Below are 26,024 nucleotides of genomic sequence, written 5' to 3' on the forward strand. Positions count from 1 at the left end.
AACAAGGATGCCCAGAGTTGCCACTGTTGTTCAATATAGTGCTAGAGGTTCTAGCTAGAACAATCAGGCAAGAAGAGGGGAAAAAGCATCCAAGTTGGAAAGGAAAAAGTAAAACTTTTGCTATTTTCAGATGAATATAATCCTCTACCTAGAAAGTCTCAATCTACAACAAAGATACTAGAGCTAATATATGAGTTCAGCAGAGTGGCAGGATACAAGATTAATATGCAAAAATCAGAAGTGTTTGTATGCTCTAGTAGTGAGAAATCTGAGAGGAAAGTCAGGGAAAAAATTCTATTTACAATAGCTATTAAAAGATGAAATTTTTAGGGTTAAACTTTACTAAAGATGTAAGGATCTGTATTCAGGTTACAATGTATTGCTAAAAGAAATCAAAGAAGACCTAAATAGATGGAAGAACACTCCATGTTCATGGATTGGAAGATTAATTAATGTTAAATTGTCCATTTTACTCAATCGATTTACAGATTCAGTGTAATCCCAATAAAAATTCCCAGAACGTTTTTGAAAGAAATGGAAAAGCCAATTATCAAATTAATTTGTAAGGGTAAGGGGCCCCAAATAGTGAGAAACATCTTTAAAAGAGGAAGAATGAAGTTGGAGGACTCTCACTTCCAGACTTTATATAATATTACCCAGCTACCATGGTAAAAACAGCATGATACTGGCATAAAGATAAGAATATAGACCAATGGAACCAAGTTGATTCTTCATAAATAGATCATCACATCTATGGTCAAGTGATCTTTAACAAGGCTGTCAATTCCATCCACCTGAGGCAGAACAGTCTATTCAACAAATGGTGCTGAGAGAACTTGATATCCATATTCAAAAGAAAGAAAGAGGACCCCTATCTCATGCCTTATACAAAAATTAACTCAAAATGCATCAAAGACCTAAATACAAAAGCTAGAACCATAAAACACCTAGAAGAAAATGTAGGGGAACATCTTCAAGACCTGGTGGTTGGTGGTGGTTTCTTAAACCTTACACTGAAAGTATGAGCAATGAAGGAAAAAATGGATAAATGGGACCTCCTCAAACTTGAGCACTTTTGTCCTTTGAAGGTTTGTCAAGAGGGTGAAAAGGGAGCCTATGTAATGGGAGAAAATATTTGGAAGCCACATATCTGATAAGGGTTTTATATCCATGCCATATAGAGATCATACAATTCAATGATAAAAGGGAAAGCAACCCAATTAAAAAATGGGCAAATGACTTAGATATTTTTCCAAAGAAAAAATACAAATGGCTAAAAGGCATATGAAAGATGTTCAATATCACTAGCTATTAGGGAAATGCAAATCAAAACTACAATGAGATATCATCTCACCCCTCATAGAACGGTCATTATTAAAAAACCCCAGAAAACTACAAGGGCTGGAGAGGATATGGTGAACTAGAAATACTTCTTCACTGTTGATGGGAATATAGAATAGTGCAGCCTCTGTGGAAGAAAGTTTGGTGGTTCCTTAGGAAGCTAAATATAGAACTGCCATATGATCTGTAAACTGCTCTACTAGGAATATATCCAGGAGAGCTGAAATCAGGAATGTGAAGAAACATTTGCACATCAATGTTCATAGTGGAATTATTCAAAATTTCCAAAAGTGTCCATCAAATGATGAATGGATAAATATAATATGTTATTGTATTAGTCAGCCAAAGGGGTGCTGATGCAAAGTACCAGAAATCTGTTGGCTTTTATAAAGGATATTTATTTGGGGTAAAAGCTTACAGTCCCAAGACTGTGGAAAGTCAAACTCAAGGCAACCTAAGAGGTTCTTTCTCATCCAAAGTCACTTGCCATGTATTGAAGCAAGATGGCAGGTGTTATCTGTGAGGGTTCAGCCTTCCTTCTTCCTCTTAAGGTTCTTGGCCCTAGCTTCTTCAGATCTCAGCTGTAGACTAGCATAAGGCTTTTCTCTCTTCCTGGGGATCATTTCTTTCTGGGCTCAGATGCTCTGATCTCTTCACAAGGTCAGCTGTAAACTATCAGGTGAATGGCTCATCTCTTCCAGGGGCCTCTGCTGTGTCTATGGAGCTGTCTCTCTTTCTCTGTGTTCTTCTGTTTATCTACTTCTTCTGCCTTCTTGATTGAGTATCCATTTAATATCCCACCAAGGGGCAGAGACTCAAATTGAATTGCCCTAATGATGTGGTTGGATCAAATCCCTAATCTTGATTTAATAAAGTAAAAGTGAAACCCCTGAATTTAATACAATCAAAGTGATATCATGCCCAGAGGAACAGACCAGTTTATAAACATAATCAAATATCTCTTTTTAGAATTCATAAATAATATCAAACTGCCACAGGTATAACAAGGAAGGAAATTGGGACACATACGACAACATGGATAAACCTTGAAGACATTATGCAGAAATAAGCCAGACATAACAGGACAAATATTATATGGTTTCATTAATATGAACCAAATACAAAGAATAAACACATGGAGTTAAAATCTAAAGTATAGGCTACTAGAAGATAGGTTGAGGACTGAGAAGGGGTACTGATGCTTAATATATATAGAATTTTTAATTAACTTGACTGTAAAAGTAGGGAAATGGATAGAGTTGATGATAGCACATTATAGTGATATAGCTAATATGGGTGGTTTATAGATGTGATTGTGGCTGAAAAGGGTAGCCCAGTGGTGAATGAGAATTGTGATGCAAGAATGTTCTTCTATGAACTAGAACAAATGTATTTCCCTATTTCAAGGTGGTAAGAATACAGTAATGCATAGGAAAATACAATTAATGTAACTTATGGACTATAGTTAACAGCAACATTGTAGTATTCTTGCATCAATGTCAAAGAAGGTACTATATCAATGTTAAAAGTCAATAACGGGCATGAGATATTTTCTTTTGGACTAAGGAAACCATTCAAAAATTTACTGAGGTGATGACTACACAACTCTGTGTGAGCCATTGAGTGTACACTTTGGATGGATTGTACAAGGCATGGGACTGTAGAGCACAGTGAACCATGTGGTGGATGATGGAATATGGTTAACAGTACAAATATGACAGTATTCTCTCATGAACTATAACAAATGTACAATACTAATATACAGTGTTAATAATAGGGGTGTATGGAGAGAATATACCAAATGTAATCTGGGGGCCATAGAACATCATATTTTGTTGATGTTCTTTCATAATCTGTAACAAATGCAAGGTGTTGGTGGAAGAGTGATGTGTAGGAATGTGTAGGAATTCTGTATGTTATGCATGACTGTTTTGTTAGCTCACAACTTCTCTAATAAAAAAAAATCAGGAAACCAAATCCAACAATGTATTAAATAATGAAAAAAGTGGTAGACTCTCCTGGTGCCCTGGCTGGCCCCTTCCTTTGCCCCTCACTGGTTCAGCATGGGGCACATTCATACTATTAGTGCAGATTCCTGGTCCTGGTTCCAGAGGGAACTGAATAACCCTCATGCCCATGCTGGGAGCATGTATGTCCAGCTCAATATGTCTGGTTGTGACCTGAGGGACTTGCTGTCCCAGAACATGCCCTGAGTATAGAAGGTGGCTTGCAGAGCACTCCTAAAGAACACGGGAGAGCAATCAAGTAGATAGATCCCTGGATCAAGGGATTGCTGACTGTATGGCACACAGTGCAGTGTCCAGGACCATAAGGAAACTATTTCCTAGGAATGAGGGGACATTTGGAACTGCATAAATGGGAGAATTCCCTGCGCGCATCAGCACTGCGCATAGGCCAGCTCCACATGTGTCAAGGAGACCCGGGGTTTGAACCGTGGACCTCCCATGTGGTAGACGGATGCCCTAACCACTGGGCCAAGTCCGCCGCCCCCATGCTGTCTTTATGACTGTATTTAGCCAATATGATTTAAAGTCTGTAATTGAGAGTCTCCAACTTTGCTTTTCCTTTTTAAGAAGTTTCTTGCAATTTAGGACCCCTTACCCTTCCAAATAAATTTGATAATCATGTTTTCCATTTATTTAAAAATGTTGGTGGAATTTTTATTAGGATTGCTTTGAATCTGTATATAAATTTGGGTAGAATTAACATATTAATGATATTTAGTCTTCCAATGGAATGTTCTTCCAATTACTTAGGTCTTTTTTGATGTTTTCTAACAATGAGTTGTAGTTTTCGGAATACAAGTGCTTTACATCATTGGTTAAGGTTTTTCCTAAATAGTTGATTCTTTTAGTCACTATTGTAAATGGATTTTTTCCCCTGACTTCCTCCTCAAATTGCACATACTAGTGTCCTTTAAAGTCTATTTCCTTTAATGTAAGTATAGATACTCTAACTTTTTTGGTGTTGTTATTACTCCATGCATGGAATATCTTTTTCCAGCCTTTCACCTTTTATCTATTGGTATTCTTGAGTCTAGGGTGAGTCTCTTGCAGACAGCATACAGGTGGCTAATATTTATTTTATCCATTCTGCCAGTCTTTGTCTTTTGATTGGGGAGTTTAACCCATTAATATTCAATGTTATTAATGTAAGGGCAGTTCTTATTTCACCCATTTGACCTTTGGGTTTTATCTGTTATATTTTATTTACATGACACTTTTGACACTTTTAGTTACTTTTACTGACATAATATTCATTTCTAGACTCTCTTCCAAGCCTCTCTCTCCTGTCTTTCCTTTTCAGACTATAGCACATCCTTTGGTATTTCCTGCAAAGTCAATCTCTTCTTTACAAACTCTCCGTTTCTCTTTATCTGTGAATATTCTAAACTCACCCTCATTTTTTTATTCCCCTCCCCGCCCCCCATTTTGTGGCTTACTTGCTGTCTGCTCTCTGTGTCCATTCACTGTGCGTTCTTCTGTGTGTCTGTATTATTTATTTATTTCCCTCCCCCTTATGCTCTTCTGTGTTTTTTACTTGTCTCCCTTTTTGTTGCATCACCTTGCTGAGTTGGCTCTCCAGGCGTGTGTGGCCAGGTGGCACTCTGCTGTGCTTGCAGGCTGGTGGCTCTCTGTGGTGTGCAGGCAAGCCTGCCTTCACATAAAATACATCGGAGCCCAGCTGATTGAGCCACAGCTGCTTCCCTCACCCTCATTTTTGAAAGACAATCTTGCTGGATATAAGATTCTTGGCTGGAAGTTTTTCTCTTGCAGTTTGTTAATATTTCACTATCTTTTTGCCTCTATGGTTTCTGATGACAAATTGTCCCTTAATCTCATTGGATATCTCTTATATGTTATGCATTGCTTTTCTCTTACTGCTCTCAGAGTTCTCTTTGTCTTTGGCATTTGACATTCTGATTAGTATGTATCTTGGAGTTGGTCTATTTGGATTTATTTGAATGGGAGTATGTTGTGCTTCTTGGACATTGATATTCATGTCCTTCAATAGGGTTGGGAAATTTTCTACCATTATTCCTTCAAATATTCCTTTTGCCCCTTCTCTTCTCCTTCTAGGACACCCATGACATGTATGTTTGACTCGTATGTTGCTGTCGTTTAGTACCCTGAGAACTTGTTCAATTTTTTCCTTTCTTTTTCCTTCCTTTCTTTTCTTCATCTGTTCACTTTCTTTTGTATGTTCACTTTCAGAGGTCATTTCTTCAAGCTCACCCATCCTTTCTTCTGCCTCAAGTCTGCTATTATATGATTCCAGTGTATTTTTAATTTCATTTATCGCACCTCTCATTCCCATAAGATCTGCTATTTTTCTATGTATGCTTTCAAATTCTTCTCTGTGCTCATCCAATGTCTCTTTTAAAAAAGATTTATTTTATTTATTTATCCACTCCTCATTGTTTGCTGTTGCTGTCTGCTCTCTGTGTCCATTTGCTGGGTGCTCTTGTGTCTGCTCATCTTCTCTTTAGGAGGTGCCAGGAACCCAACCAGGGACATCTCCCATGTGGAAGAGAGGCACTCAATCACCTGAGCCACCTCATCTCCCTAGTCTGTTGTGTCTCTCATTGTCTTTCCTCTTTGTGTCTCTTTTTCTGTGTCATCTTGTTGCATCAGCTTGCCACGCCTGCCATCCACATCAGCTCACCTTCTCTGGGAGGCACCAAACCCGGGACCTTCCATGTGGTACTTTTTTTCAGCACTTAAATACATTTCACTTGTGATTAATTAATTAATTTTTGTTTGTTTGCTTTTTCTCTTTATTTATTTATTTATTTATTTTTAAAATGTTACATTAAAAAAATACAAGAGGTTCCCATATACCCCCCACCCCCCTCACCCCACTCCTCCCACCTTAACAACCTCTTTCATCATTGTGGCACATTCATTGCATTTGGTGAATACATTTCGGAGCACTGCTGCACCACATGGATAATAGTTTACATTATAGTTTACACTCTCCCCCAGTCCATTCGGTGGGTTATGGCAGGATATATATAATGTCCAGTATCTGTCCCTGCAATATCATTTAGGACAACTCCAAGTCCCGAAAATGTCCCCACATCACATCTCTTCTTCCTTCTCCCTGCCCTCAGCAAATACCGTGGCCAATTTCTCCCCCATCAATGCTACAATTTCTTCCATTACTAATCACAGTAATATCTTCCTAATATCCCTAATGTCTTTAGCCATCTCATTGAATTTATTAAGGAGATTTGTTTGAACATCTATGACTAATTGTTTCAACTCCTTTATGTCATCTGGAGGCTTATCTTGTTCCTTTAACTGGACCATATCTTCCTGTTTCTTGGTGTGGATTACATATTTTTTTGGTGTCTTGGCATCTGGCTTACTAGATGGGTGCAGTTTCTCTCTTAAGTTTAGGGCTATCTTGCTCTTTCTCCCTTTTTGGTTGTATAATAGGAACCAAGGATGTAGTTGGTGCTGTAAGTTGTGGTGGCTCAAACTGCCTGCATTGGCCAAGGGACTGATGAAACTTCTCCTAACTTTCTCCTTTGCCAGGGATAAGGACAGAGCCACAGCTCTGTGTAATAATTCAAGTTGTGCAGGCCTAGACTCTAGTTGCCCAGAGAGACTGATGAAGCTTCACACCCCTCTTTCCCCTACTTGGGGTGGGGATGGAGCTGCAGCTGTGGGCAGCAAACTATGCTTTGTGGGTCCAAAATGAGCAGTTGCCCTGATACAGACTTCCAACTATTCAGTTTGCGCCAGCTCAATGTACCTGCAGTTACCCAGAGAGGTTGGTACAGGCCCTGATACAGTTCAGGCTGAAGCCTAGGCTAGGGCTGCAGGCCAATCTGCGTGAAAAAAGCCAGTTCCTACTGTCACTGTGATTTCCAGTCAGTCTGGCTTCCCCTGATGCCAAGGGTAGAGCCAAAATGGCAGCGACTGGTCTCTTTCTGACTTGGATAGATTCAAACTTTAGCTGCTCTTAAGGTTATACTTTAACCAGTTGAATTTACTAATCAGAGGCTGAAGTTGGTGCCCAACAGTCTCTTCCTCCCCTGTTTTTGGGAAGTGGAGCTTCTAATTCCAGCTGCTGAATAGCCCCCGAGGTGGCTTGTGCTACTAGTGGAGGATGGGCAGTGGCCTCTGTGGCGTGAAGTGCTCTATCTATGAATCTTCTCAGCAAATGGGCAGCCTCCTTCTTCCATTCTTTCAAGGATGTTGCAGGATGCTCTTCTGGTCTCCTGGAGCCCACAAACAGGTGCTTTAGTTAGCTCTGGGTGATTACTAACTGCCCTGTAGCACGAGCTGACTCTAAGAGCTCCTTACACTGCCGCCATCCTGCTGGTTCCTTCTTTATTTATTTTGTTAGCTCTTGACATTCAAGGAAGCCTCTGTCATGTCTGGGTAACTGCAAGTACATTCATGTTATGACCTTGGTACAGGATTAAGGAGCAGATACCTCATGTCGAAATTCAAGCAATAATACATTAAAGTATCAAAATGTCCAACTTTCAATAAAAGATTACAAAACATACAAAGAAACAGGAAGTGATGACCCAGGCAAAGGAGAATACTAAAGCATAAGAAACCACCAATGAGGAGGATAAAACCTGGAACATTCCAGAAAAAGATTTTTTTTATCCCCCCCTTGTGGTTTTTTGTGTACTCTCTGTGTTCATTCACTATACGTTCTTCTGTGTCTGTATTTATTTATTTTATTTCCCCTTGCCCCTGGCAGCTTGCTTGCTGTTTGCTCTCCGTGTCCATTTGCTGCAGGCTCTTCTGTGTTCTTGCTTGTCTCCCTTCTTTTTGTTGCATCACCTTGCTGAGTCGGCTCTCAGTGGCATCTGCGGGCAAGCCTGCCTATACAAGAAGGCCCCGAGACACAAACCGAGGGCCTCCCATATGGTAGATGGGAGCTCATCTGATTGAGCCACAGCCACTTCCCCAGAAAAATACTTTAAAGAAATGGTCCTATATCTTGTCTCCTCATAACCCACTCTGGGGACAGGGTTCTAGGAACTTCAGTGGGTTGTGATACAGGCAAAAAGGGAAGGTTGGGACAGCTGCAGACCTACTGCTCCTAAGCTCACTCCTACCCCATTCTGGGCCAAAACAATTTTATTTATTTGCTCCCTTAGATAACTGCACCTTGGTCCCACTTTCTCCAGGATACCAATTGCACTACTTGTGTGCGAATGATATATCTTGTGCATTTTTATACTGCCTGAGAAAACTGTGGGATACCATCAAGGGTACACACTTGTGCATTGTGGGAATCCCAGAAAGAGAAGAAAGAAAGAAGAGGACAGAGAGATTATTAAAAAAAAAAATGGCTGAGAGTTTCCCAAATTTAACAAAAGGCATGAATATATATATCCAAGAAGCTCAAAAAACTCCAAACATGATAAACTCAAATAGACCCACACTGCACCATGTTATAATCAAAATGTTGAATACCAGAGATAGAGAATTCTGAATGCTGCAAGAGAGAAGCAATGTGTCACATACAAGGGACCCTCAATAAGATTAGTTGCTTATTTCCCATCAGAAACCATGAAGGAAAGAAGGCAGAGGGAAGACATATTTAAAGTGCCAAAAGCAAAAAGTAGCCAACCAAGAATTCTGTATCTGGCAAAACTATCTTTCAAAAATGAGAGAGGAATTAAGACATTCCCAAATAAACGAAAGTTGAGGGCCTGCCTGGCCCTGCAAGAAATGCCAAAGGGAGTTCTGCAAGTTGAGGAAATGATCCTAGATGATTGACTGAAGCCACATGAAGAAGTAAACATTTCAGGTAAAGATAATGACATGGGTAAATATAAATACCAGCACTATTGTATTTTTGATTTGTTACTCCACTTCTTTTTTTTTAAAGATTTATTTATTTATTTTATTTCTCTCCCTCCCCACCCCAGTTGTCTGTTCTCTGTGTCTATTTGCTGTGTGTTCTTCTTTGTCTGCTTCTGTTGTCAGTGGCACTACAATCTGCGTTTCTTTTTGTTGCGTCATCTTGTTGTGTCAGCTCTCTGTGTGTGCGGCGCCATTCCTGGGCGGGCTGAACTTTCTTTTGCACTGGGTGGCTCTCCTTATGGGGCGCCCTCCTTGTGCGTGGGGCTCCCCTACGCGGGGGACACCCCTGAGTGGCAGGGCACTCCTTGCATGCATCAGCACTGCACGTGGGCCACGTGCACGGGTCAAGGAGGCCCGGGATTTGAACCGCTGACCTCCCATGTGGTAGATGGACGCCCTAACCACTGGGCCAAGTCTGCTTCCTACTCCACTTCTTAATTCCTACAAAATCTGAAAGGCAAATGCATAAAATGTAATGATAAATCAATGGTTTTGAACTCATAATGCATAAAATGTAATTTGTGAGAGGAACCACACAAAGGTGGGTGAGGGAGGGGTATAGGAACATAGTTTGTATACGCTATTGAAGTTAAGTTGGTATCAAAACAAACAAGATTGTTATAGATTTAACGTGTTAAATTTACGGTCCATGGTAGCCACAAAGAAACTACCAGAGATATGCAAACTCAGAGACAGAAAGTAGAGTAAAAGGTTTCCAGGAATGGGGGAAGGGGCAAAGGGGAGTTAATGCAAAATGAGTGCAGGTTTTCTGTTTAGGGTGAAGGGAAATTTACAGTAATAGATGGTGGTGAAGGTACTGCAACACTGTGAATTTGCTTAATCCCACCGAATGATATCCTTGGTAGGATTTGGGATGGAAAGATAAATGTTGTATATGTTTCCACAAATTTTAAAAAACGAAAGAAATTAAAGGGAAAATGACAAATACAATACATGATATTGGATGGGATCAAAGAATGGAAGAGAAAAATCTTAAAAGGACATTACTGAGACAAGAAAAAGTTGGAATATATACCGTCGTCTTTATATCAGTGTTAAATTTCTTGAACTTGTTAACTGCATTTAAGGTCGAAAGTGCAGTTTCATAAGAATTACACATGGAAGTATTATGTGCTCAAAAAGTGTTATATGTGCAATCTACTCTCACATGTTCAGAACAAAGAGAGAGAGGATCGTTAGAATCGTATAGCAAAGGTGGCAAATGTGAAAATGGTGGATCTGAGTATCTGGGAAGGGTAGGGGTATGTTGGAGTTCTCTTAATGGGGTTTGTATTATTTTACAACAGTCCTCCATGGTGGAAGTCTTTCTGTGGACGAGCTGTCCCAGCATGACCTTCCCCTTGATGATGCACTAGGGCACCCCCATTATACAACACAAGGTGGGCAGGAAGACAACCACTTCCTTGGGCCCATGTCATGTGCAATCACCACCAGCTGGGCTTTCTTGTTTTCCACCAAAGTGGTCACAGTGTTCACCCATTAGAAACACAAGCAGCCTCTTAGTGGTGACATCTGCTTTGACGACAGCTTTCTTGTCAGCCCTGGGCCAACAGCCTCTGCTTCTTTTACTTTGTCTCTGGTCTGTATTTGTGGGCCATCTTAAGCATTTGAGTAGCTTTGGTGGTGCAAGGCCTGGGTGAACTTGTTGACGGTGGGGGGCACTTTCAGCCACTTATATGGGATGGCCCTTTGTCACTGCAGCCAGATGTAGCAGTGCAATTTGAAAAAGCAGGTGAGGTCCCTTTTGGGCTGGATGTCCCGTCAACACCAAAATTCTTGGGCTTTTTCTCAAACAGGGGATACACCACCTTCTTGGCCTCCTACTTATTTGTGACAGCAGAGGCTAGGGCGACAATTTTCCTTTGGCTTTCTTTCCTTTTGCCATCTTAAGTGGGAGGACAAGAGACTTGTATATAACTTAACTGCCTGTGGTGTCATATCAAGCAGGCCATCAATGATTGATGTGCTATTCCCAGCTCTTCATTAATCAATTCATATGTCCATGCTTAATATCTGAGAGGGTTCTTGGAGAGTAGACACAACCAGGAAGTCCAGCAGCGCAGTTCAAAAACTGCGGGGGTGGGGGGAGTGGGGGTTGGGAGGGTGCAGCATGAGTGTGCCCCGCAGCACTGAGGCTAGCCTGCCCCATGCCCAGCTCAGCACGGTCCAGGAGCGGGCGACCGTGACTCTGTCTTGCTGTACCCTCGCCAGCTCTGGCAACGCTCCCTGCTTTTGTCTCAGCAATGTTCTGTAGTTTTCCATGTACAAGTCCTTTACACCCTTGGTTAAATTTATTCCTGAGTATTTCCTTCTTTTAGTTGCTATGATAATGGAATTGTTTTCTTGATTTCATTTTTGGGTTCATTTCTGGTACACAGAAACTCTACTGGTTTTTTGCACATTAATCTTGTACCCCACCATGTTGCTGAATTTTTTTATTATTTCTAGTATTTTTCTGGTCAGTTCTTTAGGATTTTCTCAATATAGACTCATATCCTCTGCAAATAGGGAAAGTTTTTACCTCTTCCTTTCCAGTATGGATGCCTTTTATTTATTTTTTTCTTGCCTAATTGCTCTGACTAGAAATTCCAGTAAAATGTTGCATAGTAGTGGTGAAAGTGACATCCTTGTCTTGTAATTGATCTTAGTGGTGAAAGCTTTCAATCTTTCACTACTGAGTATGATGTTAGCAGTGGGTTTTTAATATATGCCCTTTATCATGTTGAGAAAGTTTCCTTTTATTCCTGGTTTCCTGTGTTTTTTATCAAGAAGAGGTGCTGGATTTTTTTGAAGGCCTTTTCTGCATCTATGAAATGATCATTCCCCCCCTCCACTTTATTCTGATAATATAGTATATTACATTAATTGATTTTCTTATGTTGAGCAGTCTTTGCATTCCTAGGATAAATCCCATTTTTTCCTAGTGTTTAATACTTTAAAAAATTTATTTATTTATTTCTCTCCCCTTCCCCCCACCAAACCCCCTGTTGTCTGCTCTCTGAATCCATTCGCTGTGTGTTCTTCTGTGACTGCTTCTATCCTTATCATTGGCACTGGGAATCTGTGTTTCTTTTTTTGTTGTTGTTACTTCGTCTTGTTGTGTCAGCTCTGTGTGTGTGTGGCACCATTCTTGGGCAGGCCGCACTTTCTTTTGCGCTGGGCGGCTTTCCTTATGGGGCACACTCCTTGTGCGTGGGGCTCCCCTACGCGGGGGACACCCCTTTGTGGCAGGGCACTCCTTGCGCGCATCAGCACTGCGTGTGGGCCAGCTCCACATGGGTCAAGGAGGCCCGGGGTTTGAACCGCGGACCTCCCATTTGGTAGGTGGATGCCCTATCCATTGGGCCAAGTCCACTTCCCCATGTGTTTAATACTTTTAATGTTTTGTTGGATTTGATTTGCTAGTTTTTGTTTTGTTTTGTTTTTTAGGATTTTGTATCTATATTCATAAGGGATATTGGTTTGTAATATTCTTTTCCTGCGATGTCTCTAACTAGTTTTGGTATTAGGGTAATGCTGGCCTCAAAATGAATTAGAAAGTGTTGTCTTCCTTTCAGTATTTTATAAGATTTTAAGCAGGATGTTGTTAATTATTTTTGGAATGTTTGGTAAAGTTCATCAGTGAAGTTATCTGGTCCTGAACTTTTGTATGTTGGAAGTTTTTTTTTTTTAAGTTTATTTATTTTTTATTTAAATTTTTTGTCTTTATTTTTTAATGTTACTTTAAAAAAATATGAGGTCCCCATATACCCCCATCCCCCTCACCCCACTCCTCCCACAACAACAACCTCCTCCAACATCATGGGATACTCACTGCACTCGGTGAACATATTTCTGAGCACTGCTGCACCACATGGGCAATGGTCCACATTTAAGTTTACACTCTCCTCCAGTCCACCCAGTGGGCCATAGGAGTACACACAATGTCCAGTAACTGTCCCCACAGTACCAACCAGGACAACTCCAAGTCCTGAAAATGCCCCCACATCACATCTCTTCTTCCCACTCCCCACTCCCAGCAGCCATCATGGCCACTTTCTCCACCTCAGCACCACATTTACTTCCATCACTAATCACAACAATTCCAGAATAGAGCATCAGCAAGTCCACTCCAATCCATACTCCACTCCTCCATTCTGTGGACCCTAGGATGGCTATGTCCACTCCACCTCTGTATCAAGAGGGTGCTTAGATTCCACTTGGATGATGGATGCAGTTCTCCTGTTTGCAGTTGTAGGCACTCTTGGCTCCCTGGTGTGGTGGTTGACCTTCTTCACCTCCCTGTTAGCTGGCTGGGGTAAGTCCAATAAACCAGATGATAGGAGTTGCAAGTCTGTTGAGGCTCAGGGCCTGGCTATCACATGTAGAGTCCAGAGATTCAGGTCCCCTGAGTATACACTAAACCCCAGTGCCAACCACAGGTCTGGTAAAAGTGACAGGAGAGGTTTGTGAACAAAGATCATGCCTGAGTCCAACTTCATCACGCTTGGGAGTACAAACTCCAAAGTAGGGCCAACTGACATGGCACTGAACTCCATCTGCCGTGACCATAGAACCTGTGGGTCTCTGTAGCCCTCACAAGAACCAATACCTGGGGTTGTATTTACTTTATCTGTCTCTGGGACTCTGTTGAGATATGTGTAAGGGTAACCCCTCTGATGACCTCCCAGCTCTTTTTTGGAGACTCATAGCCATGTACACTCATTTGTCCTTTCCATTTCCCCCTCTTATTCAAGGTCAAAAAGCATTTTTAATTCCTGATATTACATGTAGGCTGAGATATTCTGCTGGTCTTAGTTGACCCTTTTATTCAAGATCATTTTCCAGCCACATTATCAGCTGGTACTTGGTAGTAACCCTCTCAGTGACAGAGAGGCTCATCCCCGGGAGTCATGTTCCACGCTGGGGGAAAGGCAATGCATTTACATGCTGAGTTTGGCTTCGAGACTGGCCACATCTGAGCAACATGGAGGCTTGTTGGAAGGTTTTGATGACTAATTCAATCTTATTTGTCATTGGTCTGTTGTGGTCTTCTATGTGTTCTTGATTCAGTTTAGGGAATTTCTGTTTATTAGAATTTTTCCATTCACCTAGGTTATCTAAATTGGTGTGTACAATTGTTCATAGTATCCTCTTATGCTTTTTAAAATATTTTAATTTTTATTCTCCCCCACCCCTGCTGATCTGTCTGCTCATCTTTAGGAGGCACCTGAAACTGAACCCAGGACCTCCCATTTGGAAGGTGGGGGCCAAATTGTTTGAGCCACATCTGCTTTCTTTTTTTTTTTTTTTAAAGATTATTTATTTATTTATTTATCCCCCCCCCCCCCAGTTTCTGTTCCCTGTGTCAATTTGCTGCGTCTTCTTTGTCCACTTCTGTTGTTGTCGGTGGCATGGGAATCTGTGTTTCTTTTTGTTGCATCATCTTGTGTCAGTTCTCCATGTGTGCGGCACCATTCCTGGGCAGGCTACACTTTCTTTTGCAATGGGTGGCTCTCCTTATGGGGTGCATTCCTTGCGTGAGGGGCTCCCCTACGCAGGGGACACCCCTGTGTGGCAGGGCACTCCTTGCGCGCATCAGCACTGCTCATGGGCCAGCTCCACACAGGTCATGGAGGCCCGGGGTTTGAACCACGGACCTCCCATGTGGTAGACGGACGCCCTAACCACTGGGCCAAGTCCGCCACCCCCATTTTCTTGATTTTAGGTATCTGTATCTTTTTCTTTTGTTCTTTATTAGTCTAGGTAAAAGTTTGTCAATTTTATTATCTTTTTGAGGAACTGACCTTAGATTTGTTTGATTCTCTCTGTTGCTTTTCTATTCTCTATTTCAATGATCTCTAATCTTTAATTCCTTCCTGTGTTCCCTTTGGATTTAGTTTGCTCTTCTTTTTCTAGCTCTCCCAGGTGTGGGACTAGGATACTGATTTGAGATAGCACATCTTTTAAAAAAAATTTTTAGTTTTAGATACCAGGCCTGGGGATTGCATGCAGGACCTTGTTTGTGGTATGCCAGTGCTCAACTGCTTGAGCTATACTAGCTCTCCCCACCCCTTTTTAATGTAAGTAGTTAGAGCTATAAATTTCCCTCTGAGCACTGCCTTTTCTGCATCTCATAAGTTATTTTTTTTAAGATTTATTTTATTTATTTCTCTCCCTTTCCCCCTGTTGTCTGCTCTCTGTGTCCATTCGCTGTGTGTTCTATGTCTGTTTGCCCAATGGATAGGGCATCTGCCTACCACATGGGAGGTCCAAGGTTCAAACCCAGGGTCTCCTGACCCATGTGATGAGCTGGCCCACACACAGTGCTGATGTGTGCAAGGAGTGCCCTGCCACACAGGAGTGTCCCCTGCATAGGGGAGCCCCATATGCAAGGAGTGCGCCCCATAAGGAGAGCCACCCAGCGTGAAAAAAGTGCAACCTGCCCAGGAATGGTGCTGCACATACTTAGAGCTGACGCAGAAAGATGACGCAAGAAAATGAGACACAGATTCTGGATGCTGCTGACAAGAATACAAACAGACACAGAAGAACCCAGAGTGAATGGACACAGAGAGCAGACAACTGGGTGAGGGGGTGGGACAGAGAAGGAGAAAGAAATAAATAAAAAATAAATCTTTAAAAAAAAAGAACATGTATTCTGCTGTTGTTCAGTGAAGCGTTCTATATACATCTCTTAGGTCTAGTTGGTTAACTTTGATCTACTTGGTTAAATATTTGATTCTTTTAGTCACTATTGCAAATAGAATATTTTTCCTGATTTCCTCCTCAGATTGCGCATTTCTAGTATCTCTTAAAGTCTAGTTCATCTGATATAAGTATAGTTACTTTGGCTTTTTTTTTTTTTTTTTTTTTTTTTTGTTACTGCATGTGTGGAATATCATTTTCCAGCCCTTCACTTTCAGTCTATTGGTATCCTTGGGTCTAAGGTGAGTCTCTTGCAGACAGCATATAAATGGCTCATATTTTCTTATCCGTTCTGACAATTTGTGTCTTTTGATTGGGGAGTTTAATCCATTAAACATTCAATGTTATTACTATAAAGACAGTTCTTTTTCACCCATTTTGACCTTTGGGTTTTGTCTGTCATATTTTATTTTCATGACTCTTTTGAGACTTTTAGTTACTTTTACTGATATAATCTTCATTTGTAGATTCTCTTCCTAGTCTCTCTCTCCTGACTTTTCAGATTGTAGCACACCTTTTAGTATTTCCTGCAAAGCCAGTTTCTTGGTTATAGACTCTTTCAGTTTCAGTTTACCTGTGAATATTCTAAACTCACCCTCATTTTTGAAAGGCAGTATTGCTGGATATGATTCTTGGCTAGAAGTTTTTCTTTTTCAGTATCTTAAATATATCATACCACTGTGTTCTAACCTCCATGGTTTCTGTTGAGAAATCAGCAATTAATCTTATTGGGTATCCCTTATATGTTATGCATTGCTTTTCTCTTGCTGCTCTCAGAATTCTCTCTTTGTCTTTGGTAGTTGACATTCTGATTAGTATGTGTTTTGGAGTTGGTCTATTCAGATTTATTTGGATAGGAGTATGTTGTACTTCTTGTACATAGATATCTATGCCCTTCAATAGGGTTGGGAAATTTTCTGCCATATTTCTTCAAATATTTCTTCTGCCCATTTTCCCGTCTCTTCTTCTGGGACACCCATGACAGGCTTGCTGCATTTAGTTCCCTGAGACCTTGTTTAATTTTTTCCATTCTTTTCTTCATCTGTTCTTTTGCATGGTCACTTTTGGGGGCCATTTCTTCAAGCTCACCAATCCTTTCTTTTGTCTCCTCAAATATGGTGTGAATGATTCCAGTGTATTTTTAATTTCATTTATTGAGACTTTTTTTATTTAAAGATTTATTCCCCCCCACCACCACCACTTGCACTCACTTTCTGCTCTCTGTGTCCATTTACTGCTTGTTCTTCTGTGTCTGCCTTTCTTCTCTTCTCATCTTTTCTTCAGGAGGCACTGGGAACTGATCCCAGGACCTTCTGAATGGGAGGGAAGCACTCAATCACCTGAGCCACCTTCATTCCCTGGTTTATTGTGTCTTCACTGACTCTTCTCTGTGTCTCTTTTTGTTGTGCTATCTTGTTGTGCCAGCTCTCCATGCAGTGCAGGCCAGCCAGCTCTCTGTGCCATTCAGGTTCTCTGCACTGCATGGGCCAGTCAGTTCTCCTTTTTTTTTTTAAGCTTTGTTTTATTTTTATTCATCCCCCTCACCTCATTTTTTACACTTGCTATCTGCTCTCTATGTTCTTGCACTGTGTGTTCTCTTTTGTCTGTTCATCTTCTCTTTAGGAGGCACAGGGAACCGGACCTTCCTTGTGGAAGAGTTGTGCTTAATCACTTGAGCCATCTCTGCTCCCTTATTGTGCCTTTTATTCCCATAAGATCTGCTGTTTTTCTATGTATGCTTCTAAATTCTTCTTTGTGCTCAACCAATGTATTTTTAAATTTATTTTTATTTATTTCTCCCTACACCCTCATTGTTTGCATTTGCTATGTCCATTTGCTGTGTGATGGTCTTCTATTTCTAGAAGGCACCAGGAACTGAATCTGGGACCTCCCATGTGGGAGGGAGGTGCCTAATCACCCGATCCACCTCTCCCTGCTTTGTTGTATCTCTCATTGTGTTTCCTTGCTGTGTCTGTTGGTCAAGTCATCTCACTGAGTCATTTTGTTGCATTAGCTCACCATGCCAGCCCATCGTGCCAGCTCACTGTCTTGCTTGTCTTCTGCAGGAGGCACTGGAAACTGAACCCTGACCTCCCATGTGGTAAGTGGGAGCTCAATAGCTTGAGCCACATCCACTTCCCCCAATGTCTTCTTAATATCCTTAATATCTTTAGTCATCTAATTGAATTTATTAAGGAGATTTATTTGAACATCTATTATTAGTTATCTCATGTCATCTGGAGGCTTATCTTGTTCCTTTAACTGGGCCATATCTTCCTGTTTATTGGTATTGATTGTAATTTTTTGTTAGTGTCTTGGCATCAGGCTTACTAGATGTATTTATTCTGGGTGCAGTTTCTCCCTTTTAAAAAAAAATATTTATTTTATTCCCCCCCCCCCCCCCCCGTTGTCTGCTCTATGTTCATTCACTGTGTGTTCTTCTGTGTCCACCTGTATTTTTGTCATGCAGCACCGGGAAACTGTGTTGCTTTTTTTGTTGCGTCATCTTGCTGCATCAGCTCTGTGTGTGTGCAGTGCCACTCGTGGGCAGGCTGAGCTTTTTTCACATGGGGTGGCTCTCCTTGTGGGATGCACTCCTTGTGCATGGGGCACACTTGTGCATGTGGCAACAATGCGCATGGGCCAGCTCACTACACAGGTCAGGAAGCCATGGGTATCGAACCCTGGATCCTCCATATGGTAGGCGGATGCTCTATCAGTTGAGCCACAACCACTTCCCTCTCTTTAATTTAAGGCATTCTTACTCTTTTTCCCTTGTTGGTTGTGTAGTAGGAGCCAAGGATGTAGTTTGTGCTGTAACCTGAGGCAGCTCAAGCTGCTTGCATTGCCCCAGGGATCAGTGAAGCTTCTCCCACCTTTCTCCTTTGCCAGGGGTAGGGACAGAGCCACAGCTGTGTGTAATGATCCAACTTGTGCAGGCCTAGACTCTAGTTGCCCAGAGAGACTGATGAAGCTTCATGCCCCTTCCTCCCCTGCCTCAGGTGAGGATGGAGCTGCAGGTGTGGGCACCAATCTATGCCATGCAGGCCCAAAATGACTGCAGTTGCTCCAGTAGACTTACAGCTATTCAGTCTGTGCCAGCCAAATGTACCAGCAGTTACCGAGAGGCTGGTGCAGGTCCCACCAGCTTCCTCACTCCAGAGGTGGGGCTGAAGCCTAGGCAAGGTCCGCAGTCTGATCTGGGTGGAAAGAAGCCACTCCCTACTGTCACTGTGATTTTCAATCAGCCCAGCTTCCCCTCATGCCAGGGGCAGAGTCAAAATGGCAGCTACTGGCCTCTTTTGGACTTGGACAGGTTCAAACTGTAGCTGTTCTTAGGGTTATACTTTAGTTAGCCGAATTTACTAATCAGTAGCTGAAGTTGGTGCCTGACCATCTCTTCCTCCCATTTATGGGAAATGGAATTTCCAACTCCAGCCACAGGATAGCTCCTGAGGCAGCCTGCGCTGCCAAAGTAGGATAATCACCAGCCTCTGTGGCGCGACCTGTATTTCCAGGAGAGACTGGTGCAGGTCCCCCCAGCTTCCTCCCTACCTGAGGATTATGCCAGAGCTGCAATCTGATATGGATGGAAAGAAGCCGGTCCCTATCAGCCCTGATTTTCGGTCTGCCCTCATGCCAGGGGCATTCTTAAAATGGCAGGACCAGCCTCTCTGACTTGGGCAGGTTCAAACTTCAGCTAGTTTTGGGAATATACTTTAGCCTGCCAAATTTATTAATCAGTAACTGAAGTTGGTGCCCAACCATCTCTTCTTCCCCTGTTTTTGGGAAATGGAGCTTCCAATTCCAGCCACAGAATAGCTCCTGAGGTGGCTTGTGCCACCAGTGGAGGGGGGCATCAGCCTCCATGGTGTGGAGAGCTCTACTTATAAATCTTCTCTGCAGATGGGCAGTCTTCTCCTTCCATTCTTTCAAGGATGTTGCGGGATGCACTTCTGGTCTCCTGTAGCCCCCAGACAGGTATTTTAGATAGCTCTGGGTGATTATTAACTGCCCTGTAGCATGAGCTGATTCATGGGGCTCCTTACTCTGCTGCCATCTTGCTGGTTGTCTGGGTCATGCTTTTTTTTTTTAAAGTGAACATCTTTGATCCACTTAATTTTTTTTTTTAAGATTTGTTTATTTATTTATCTCCCCTTCCCCCCACCCCAATTGTCTGTTCTTTGTGTCTATTCGTCGCATCTTCTTTGTCTGCTTCTCTTGTTGTCAGCGACATGAGAATCTGTGTTTCTTTTTTGTTGCATCATCTTGTTGTGTCAGCTCTCCGTGTGTGCGGTGCCATTCCTGGGCAGGCTGCATTTTCTTTCATGTTGGGCGGCTCTCCTTACAGGGTGCACTCCTTGCGCGTGGGGCTCCCCTACGTGGGGGGCACCCCTGCGTGGCAGGGCACTCCTTGTGTGCATCAGCACTGCACATGGGCCAGCTGCACATGGGTCAAGGAGGCCCAGGGTTTGAACTGTGGGCCTCCCATGTGGTAGACGGACGTCCTAACCGCTGGGCCAAGTCCGCCGCCCTGGGTCATGCTTTTTTACCCATTCTGCCAATCTCTGCCTTTTGACTAGAGAGTTTAATACATTTACATTTAAAGTTACACTGATAATGCAGTAGTAACTTTCTGCACTTTGATACTTGGATTTTGCAGGTCTTATTCTTTTTATTTTGTCCCTTATTTTAAAATTACTGCCTACTTCCTTATTTAGTTGTACTTTTGTAGTAAACCATTTAGAATCTCTTATTTCCTTTTGTAATTTTCACATTTTTTTGTGGTTAAGATGTGGCTTGAATTTAACATCTATAATAATATTCTCTTTTGATACCAAGTGAACTTCAATATTTTATATAACTATGTTCTTATACCACTCTGTCTCCCCACTTTTATGTTGTTCATGTTACAAATTACCTATTCATACATTGTGTGTCTACAACCAATGATTTATCATTATTATTATTATTTTAAAGATTTATTTTGTATTTATTTTTCTTCCCTTCCCTGCCTTCCCCCGCCCCCCCCCCCCAGTTGTCTGCTCTCTGTGTCCATTCACTGTGGGTTTTTCTGTGGGAATCTATGTTTCTTTTTGTTGCATCATCTTGCTCCTTCAGTTCTCTGTGTGTGCAGCGCCATTCCTGGGCAGGCTGCGCTTTTTTCACACTGGACGGCTCTCCTTATGAGCGCACTCCTTGATGGTGGGGCTCCCCTATGTGGGGGACACCCCAGTGTGGCACGGCACTCCTTGTGTGCATCAGTACTGCACGTGGGCCAGCTCATCACATGGGTCAGGAGGCCCTGGGTTTGAACCTTGGATCTCCCATGTGGTAGGCGGACACCCTATCTATTGGGCCAAATCCACTTCCCCATTATTTATTTATTTATTTATTTATTTATTTATTTCTGGCCCCTCCCCCCTGCCCCAGTTGTCTGTTCTGTGTGTCTATTTGCTGCATGTTCTTCTTTGTCCGCTTCTGTTGTTTTCAGCAGCACAGGAACCTGTGTTTCTTTTTGTTTTGTCATCTTGTTGTGTCAGCTCTCCGTGTGTGTGGCGCCATTCCTGGGCAGGTTGAACTTTCTTTGGTGCTGGGCGGCTCTCCTTATGGGGCACGCTCCTTGCACGTGGGGCTCCCCTACTTGTAGGACACCCCTGCATGGCCCGGCACTCCTTGCACACATCAGTACCGTGTGTGGGCCAGCTCCACACGGGTCAAAGAGGCCCGGGGTTTGAACCGTGGACCTCCCATGTGGTAGACGGATGCCCAAACCACTGGGCCAAGTCTGCTTCCCTCCCCATTATTTTCTTTTATTTTTTTTTAAAGATTTATTTTTATTTATTTAATTCCCCTCCCCTCCCCCCGGTTGTCTGTTTTCTGTGTCTTTTTGCTGCGTCTTGTTTCTTTGTCCGCTTCTGTTGTCGTCAGCGGCATGGGAAGTGTGGGCGTCGCCATTCCTCGACAGGCTGCTCCCTCTTTCGCGCTGGGCGGCTCTCCTTACAGGTGCACTCCTTGCGCGTGGGGCTCCCCTACGCGGGGGACACCCCTGTGTAGCACGGCACTCCTTGCGCGCATCAGCACTGCACGTGGGCCAGCTCCACACGGGTCAAGGAGGCCCGGGGCTTGAACCGCGGACCTCCCATGTGGTAGACGGACGCCCTAACCACTGGGCCAAAGTCCGTTTCCCCCCATTATTTTTTATACATTTGCATTTTAGATCCTGTAAGAAGTAAAAAGTGTAGTTGTAAAACCAAAGTACAATAGTAGTGGCATTTATAATTACACATGTAGTTTCTTTACTGAAGATCAGTGAAGATGCAGCTTAGACCTACTGTCTAATGTCCTTTTCTTTCAATCTGAAAAGCCCTGTCTTAGTTTACCACAGCACTGCCAATGCAAAATACCAGAAATGGCTTGCCTTTTATAATGGGAATTTTATTGATGGTAAAAGCATATAGTTCTGAGGCCATAAAATGTCCTAGTCAAAGCACTATCAGAGATGCTTTCTCACCAAAGTGAGATCCTGGTGTCCTGCCATGTGGTGAAGATGGCAGCTGATTTTTACTAAGGTCCCTGCCTTAACCTCCAGTATCTACCATCTCCTGGAGCTCAGTTGTGGGCAACCAGGCATTAGGCTTGCCTCTTTCTAGGCCCCTTCTCAGTCTCAGCTGCTCCATTTTCTTCCCAAGTTCAACTATGGGCTCTCAGGCATATGGGTCATCTCTTCAGCCAGGAGCTGCTCCAGGAGCCCAGCCTCTTGGGGTCTTCTTCTTTCCATGCCTCTGTGCTCTGCTGATCCCAGATTCCAGGACTTCTCTCAGCCTCTCTCTCTCCTGGCAGGATCAAGATGGTGACTTCCTTTTTCTGTGTGTGTCTCTGTCTGCATCTCTGTTTATATAAGACCCAGCAAGAGTGTGGAGACTCAACCTAAGTCATACCTCAGTGACTTAGTCCAATCAAAAGCAATTTAAGCAAGTGATCTAAAGTGAATCTAATGCAATCTAAGGGTACCACTCCCTGGGAATAGACTAGTTTAAGAACTTAATCTTTTGGGATTCAAAAAAGGAACTTTGAAATGTCACAAACCCCATTAAGACTACTTGTAAGACAGGTATAGTTGTGAGGAACTCCTCAGCTTTTATTTATCTGGACTGTCTTAATTTCTCCCTCATTTTTGAAAGAGTGTCACTGAATTTAGAATCCTTGGCTGGCAGTTATTTTCTTTCAGGACTTTGAAACTGTCATCTCTCTGTCTTCTTGACTCAATGGTTTCTGATGAGAAGTTAGCATTTAGTCTTTTTCAGTCTCCTTTAACATGATGCATTGCTTCTCTCTTGAAATTTTCAGGATTCTCTGTCTTTGGCATTTGACCATCTTATTACAATGTGTCTTGGTGTAGATCTCTTTGTTTATCCTGTTTGAGTTAACTGAGCTTCTTGGATGTATATATTATGTCTTTCATTAAATTTGGGATGTTTTCAGTCATTATTTCTGTGAATATTGTTTCTGTCCTTTTCTCTCTTTGCCTTCAGGGACTCCTGTAATGCATATATTTGTACACTTGATGGTGTTCCACCCGTCTCTTCGTCTCTATTCAACTTTTTTTATCCTTTTTCTCCCTGCTCCTGAGACTCAACAATTTTAATTGCCTTATCTTCAAATTCACTGATTATTCTGCCAGCTCCAATCTGCTGTTGTAACCATCTAGGGGAATTTTAAATTTTAATTATTGTTTTAGCTCCAGCTCCAGCATCTCTGTTTGTTTTCTTTTTACAATTTCCTAAAATGTTATTTAGGTAAAGTTGTCTACTAGCATTGTTCAAGTTTTCTGTATCCTTATGATTTTTTTTTTTTTTTTTAGGAGGCACCAGAGATTGGACTCGGGACCTCAAACATGGAAAGCAGGTACTGAACTGCAGAGCTACACCCCTTTCTTCTTACTGATTTTTTTTCTTTTTTAAAATTCTCCTTACTGATTTTTATGTCCATTTGTTTTATCAACTACTCCAGAGGTGATGTTGAAATTTGTAAGTGTAATCATAAGTTTCTATATTTCTCCTTTATTTTAAATTTTATTTTATTTTTCATTGTCTTTTTTTAAAGATAAATAGATGTTACATTAAAAAACATAAGAGGTTCCCATATACCCCACCCCCACTATTTCTCCTTTTGTTCTGTTTTTGCTTTGTATATTTTGAAGCCCTGTACATATATAGGTACACACATATTTTTATGCCTTTTTATGATTTTGCCCTTTTATCATTATGAAGTGTTCCCTTTTATCTCTTATTGTTCTTTGTTCTTAGGTCACTTTGACAGGTACTATTATGGTTTACACTTTGCACTGTACAGTTTTATGGATTTTGATAAATGTATAACAGCATGTATCCATCATTGCAGTATCATATAGATCAATTCCAATGCCTTAAAATGCCCTGTGTTCCACCTATTTTTCCTTCCCCTTCCCCTCAGAATCTCTGGTAACCACTATCTATACACATATCCATGTTACAAGTTCTTCTGTTACCACATGCCAATAACTACAATAACAAGAAACCTACTTTGGTCCATGGTTGCACTCCCTCCTTAGGTATGTTCATTCCTCAATCTCAAGGACTTTGGGATGATGTCCACTCTGCTTAAGACTGAGAGGGGGTTTAGATATTATGGGACAGATGGAAGAACTGTTTTGCTTGCAGTTGTAGATACTCTGTGTTTTTTGGGATGGGATTTGTCAATCATCATCATTTTGTTAGTTGTCCTGGGTAAGTTTGAATAATTGAAAAGTAGGTGTTGGTCATAACTCTGCTGAGATTCAGGGCTCAACTGGCATATGAACAAAGTGAAGATTGAAGTCTCTGAGGTACATATTTAATGGGTATAGTGATAATTATGGGTTCAAATAAAAGGAAGTCTCATGAGTAGGAAAATTACAAATAAGTCTAACTCTGTTATATTGGGGAAATAGATTATAATCTATTCCAAAATAAGACCTGCCAATGGGGTGCTGATTTCATGGGGTTGTGTGCTTTGCCTATGGTGTTCTGATGTCCTTAGAGCCCTGGGGACATTTTTTGAGGCTTTGTTTACTGTGACAGTAGTGAGATCTGCTTAAGACCTGCATAAGGGTAACTTCTGAAATGACCCCCAACTCACTTCGAAATCTCTTAGCCATAAAAATTCTTTTGTATTTAATGTTTCCCCCTTTTGGTCAAGGTCTTTTTCCAGATGTATCGCTGGTTGGCACCTGGTGCCAGGGAGCCTTATCCCCAGGAGTCATGTCCCATGTCAGGGAAAATGTAGTGAGTTTATTAGCTGAGTTTGACTTAGAGAGAGTCCACATTTGAGTAACAAGGAGATTTTCAGGAGGTAATTCTTAGGCAATAGCTATTATTAGGCAGTTTCAACTTTACAGTTCATAAGTATGAGCAGTAATTTTGAAGGCTTGGCATATTGACTTCTTTTCCTCTTTCCTTTTTTTTTAGGTACTAGGACCTCATATGTGGGAAGCCTGCACTCCACCACTGAGCCACATCGATTTCCCTGAGTTGTTTTTTGTTTGTTTGTTTTGCTTGTTTTTGTTTTTTCAGGAGGCATCAGGAACCAAATCTGGGACCTTCCATGTGGGAAGCAGGTGTTCAACCTCTTGAGCCACATCCACTCCTGGCTTGTTTTCTTTTATTAGGCGCAGCCTTCTAGAGATTTTTGGCACCCTATTTGAGAAAGTAGGAGGCTCCCCAGGATGGGAGTTAAATATTTTGTTGGTTACTGTTCCGGTATCCACTCACTGAGAAAACACACTTATGACAACACGAACACATATTCCATAGAGGCATGTCCCAGGTACACCACTCCTCACACATACCTCATGACTGACACCCTGCACTAGTGATGCTCCCCTGTCATATATCCTGAAATAACACTCCTACAACAGTATTCTCAACCACAGTCCTTGGCCTCCCCAGAGTTCACCAAGCCACACATTTACAGTATGATTTAGTCAGGTAGCATGATTCCAATTTTGTTTTTCTTTTTCAAGATGTTTTTGGCCATTCAAGGCCCCTTACCCTTCCAAATAAATTTGATAATTGAGTTTTCCATTTCTGTGAA

At 41.9% G+C, this 26,024-nt stretch overlaps 1 pseudogene; it reads right to left on the bottom strand.

The window, feature by feature from the left end:
- Positions 1-10,338: 10,338 nt before the first annotated feature.
- Positions 10,339-11,109, bottom strand: LOC101444832 (large ribosomal subunit protein eL8 pseudogene; annotated as a pseudogene).
- Positions 11,110-26,024: the final 14,915 nt, after the last annotated feature.

The sequence above is a fragment of the Dasypus novemcinctus genome, chromosome 9 (assembly GCF_030445035.2).
Source record: "Dasypus novemcinctus isolate mDasNov1 chromosome 9, mDasNov1.1.hap2, whole genome shotgun sequence".
Lineage (NCBI taxonomy): Eukaryota > Metazoa > Chordata > Mammalia > Cingulata > Dasypodidae > Dasypus > Dasypus novemcinctus.